The sequence below is a fragment of the Branchiostoma floridae genome, chromosome 3, assembly GCF_000003815.2.
Source record: "Branchiostoma floridae strain S238N-H82 chromosome 3, Bfl_VNyyK, whole genome shotgun sequence".
Lineage (NCBI taxonomy): Eukaryota > Metazoa > Chordata > Leptocardii > Amphioxiformes > Branchiostomatidae > Branchiostoma > Branchiostoma floridae.
The window spans coordinates 1,198,070-1,201,854 of NC_049981.1; the positions used below are offsets into that span (position 1 = coordinate 1,198,070).

The 3,785-nt window shown below is 38.1% G+C and overlaps 1 long non-coding RNA gene across 1 annotated transcript; it reads right to left on the reverse strand.

Annotated features, from left to right (window-relative positions):
- Window positions 1-547: 547 nt before the first annotated feature.
- Window positions 548-3,670, reverse strand: LOC118412227. Its single transcript, XR_004830743.1, has 3 exons — window positions 3,231-3,670; window positions 2,232-2,398; window positions 548-1,934 (listed from the first exon to the last, which is right to left on the reverse strand). It is a non-coding gene; the product is annotated as an uncharacterized LOC118412227 (long non-coding RNA).
- Window positions 3,671-3,785: the final 115 nt, after the last annotated feature.

The following is a 3,785-nucleotide window of genomic DNA, read 5'->3' on the forward strand; positions in this document are numbered from 1 at the left end:
CCTCTTCTCTTTATTCATCATCATTGATAGTAAATGTATAAACGAGTACATCAGTATGCAGGTCCTTTAATTTTCCTTTCTTTTTCTATTAAGGCCAGGACATTTTACAAAGAAGTTTAATTTTCTCGGTTGGTTAAGTTTAAGGTTTTATTAGTACATTTTCATTTGTATATTTTCACGACTCCGCATTTCTAACTTCGGCCATTTTTTGTGATAACGGCTTGAAGGATCATACCCGGTTTAGTAGCAGATCTATACTTAGAGGATAGGATTCGCACAGGTGCCGATATTATTGGGGGCCGGGTAGGAAAGGCTTATCTGGGACACAACATTGGGATCATTCAAACCCAGAACCGTCTAGATTCTATCTCTATAACACTAATGCAAGGTCACCTCGAACAATGGGAGACAAGAACTCATGATACATGTAACGCCAAGTGGTACCTTGGCAATAATGGGTCGAGTCAGATGTTGGCTGTGCACTATTTTCTTCAATTGTTTATTACATTTCCATTCGCAATGGAAGTTAAAAGCTAATATACAACAAAACTCCACAGCTTCAGTGAAGTTAAATAAGAACACATCGATTTATTTCCTCAGTTCTTGAACATTTTAAAGTACGTCTGTAGTACTTAAGGATGTTATGAAAACAGGCAGAGAAAACTTCAAAAGGTCTTATAGAAAAATACAGCATACAGACATTGAAACAAACTATGTTAGTAGTTCAGCATATTTCTATTTTTGATAAAAAAAATAAAGTCAAGTGGTGTGACCTAATCAACTACAGGTAACACGGTAGTACTCAACCTCAACAATTTTATACTTGTCTAGATTTTAGTTTCTTCTACACTGATGGACTAGAATTGCTAAAAAAAACTGTGATGTTGTTCATTTGAGGCATTTTTATTTAACAAACGAGCAACTTTCCATCTATCTGAAAGAGAAGAATCTTACTTTTACATGCTTTATAGGATTGGACAAGGTGCTACACTGTAACAGGCTATAATGATCTCCAAGCACATGATTATTCACTTTCTCTACAAAGAAACATAGCCTGTGTTTTAACAAACTCTCGCTGGCTGGGGTTAATGACCCCCTTCTAGGTGGTGGCAACTGTAGGACCGGCGACTAGGAGTGCGATTTTAGTCAGGCTAGAAAGATACATTGTTATTACTTGACCAATTTAGTACAACCTTCCTGTCCCTACGTCTTTTCCTGACTTTGTACACTATTCTTGTTTTACATTCATCACATCTGTTTTATATAAACTTCACTAATCAAAAGGTTATACTCAAGTCAATTTATTTTCTTGACAAATACGTAAACAAGTGTTGTGTGCATGCTTATGGTGTCACTGATTGTACACATTGTATAAAAGTGCAGTTACTTACAAATGTATATAATTGGTCCGCACATATGTTAATAAAACGTTTAGATCAAATATAGAAAAAATAGGCAATTAAAAGCAGAGGAGACCTTGTGACTCTTGCTTAATTGTTTTGAATGAATTTCCTTATCCATCACATTAACATTTGTAAGATTCGATAACAAACTGTTACGTATCAATTTGGGTCCTACACCGACATATAATCATTTTTTGTAAGATACGATGATAAACTGTTGCGTATCAATTTGGGTCCTACACCGACATATAATTATTGCGTTGGTTGTTTCAAATGATACATAAATGTAGATATGAAAATAGATAAAGATCCTTCTTCCCTTTACCTCGCTTCCCAATTTTCAAATAAGAACCATTTCCTTCAATGTTTCCACAGAGATCAATCAAGTTGTCGTCACTTCGAAACTTATTTTGGAGCTCCTCTTCTTATTCTTAATTAATTTTTGCATATGTACGCAAATCTAGCTTCACATCGTTGGTCATTCCAGTGTCCCTTCTTCATGTAAGTTCCCAAGAACCACTGTTTGCCAGTCTGTTAAAAACGATATAATGTTCAACAGAATAAAAGGCCTTTCCCACATCATGGACTGTACAGGGCAAAGTCTTCAGCGATTAGACAACAAGGCTTTGCAAGCAGCGACCACACTACAGTAGAGGAGTAGTGTGTGATCAAGTTCTATGTTCCCTACCACAAGTGCCCATAGGAATAAAATTGTCCACTTTGCCAAATACAAAATATGGTCTAATTGGTCAGCAGATATATCATGGAATCAAATTCATAATCTGCTAATATTGAGCACTAACATTCAGAAAAAAAAAATGCACCGACCTTGGAGGCTATACCAGCGCACTCAGCAGCTAAAGTCAAGAGGGCTTTGCGGTTGGGTTCACCTGGAGCCCAGTTACTGTAGAAAAGCCTGGATCCATCTGACCACTTCCACCCACCGTGCTGCCGTTTCAATCCAAACCAGACCACTGGTTGATCCTCTTGAGGGGCTAAATAGGAAGAAGCATCATTATTCAAGCACATCTTTTCATGACATCATGTGGCCTTTTATGTATGAGTTTATTCTAACAATGAAGGTAGGCCGACAGCTCTCCAGGGACTGAATTGCGAGTAGCTTACAATTGGCGATGTATGGATGTCAGTGGCCTGGGTGCCAGACGTCGGACATCAATGATATCTAATGTGAAATAGAAATATATAGTGCCAATTGCAGTCATTGAACTGTATGTATTGTAGTTTAAGTAAGACTTGGTTTCAATGTTTTTCTTTATTAGGGGCTTAATGAAACCCTGGTTCTCTACAATTTCTCAATACACGCAGTGGGCATACTCGTGGTATGGTGATTCTCAGAAATCCCTCAGGCTTGCCGTCCCATCCTAGAATCTCACCAAATCAAAGCTAGGTATTCCTTTTTACTGAGTCGAGTGAAGAAATATAGGTGCAGAGTGCCGTTGTTAACGGTATGATATTGGGCCCTGCTAGGGGCTTGAACCCCGTACATTTACGTCAAGACAAGGCATCAACCCTAAACACAAGATCACCTTTCCACATCATACTGGACTGTTCATCAGGATCGTATATCAAGCGAGATCAGACTTTTATTTTATACATGTACAACTGGTTGTGTAAAAGAAAACTCTAATTTCTAGTTGACTATAACTGTTACATTAAAACAGCGTCTGAGGGGACGGTTAGTGTTCCCAGGTTTAGTGGATAAATGTAGGCAGATTCACGTGTTCCTCACAATCCCGTGTTTCCATGATGTCATCTTGCAGAAGAACTTAGAATTGACGAAATAAACGAGGAGCTGTTGTAACGTACCGTTAGTGATCAAAGAATTAATGAAGTTCATCTCGGCCATGCTATGAATAGAAGCAAGATTTGCACGCTGATTTTTACATCGGCTGTTCGCGGAGTACCAGCCTACTCTGTCTGTGATCAGCTTGTAGCAGTGGTTGTTGTGTTCCCTCCATCCATTCTGGCATATACGGGCTGTAACAAACAAATAAATCATGGGCTATAACAAACGAATACATCATGGTCTGCTTCAAACTAACGAATACATCATGGGCTGTAACAAACAAATATATCATTAGCTTTAACAAGCAAATACATCATGGGCTGTAACAGACAAATACATCATGGGCTGTAACAAACGAATACACCATGAGCTTTAACAAACAAATACATCATGGGCTGTAACAGACAAATACATCATGAGCTGTAACAAACAAATAAATCATGGGCTGTAACAGACAAATACATCATGGGCTGTAACAAACGAATACACCATGAGCTTTAACACACAAATGCATCAGGGCTGTAACAGATCTAATACATCATGAGCTGTAACAAACAAATAAATCATGGGCTGTA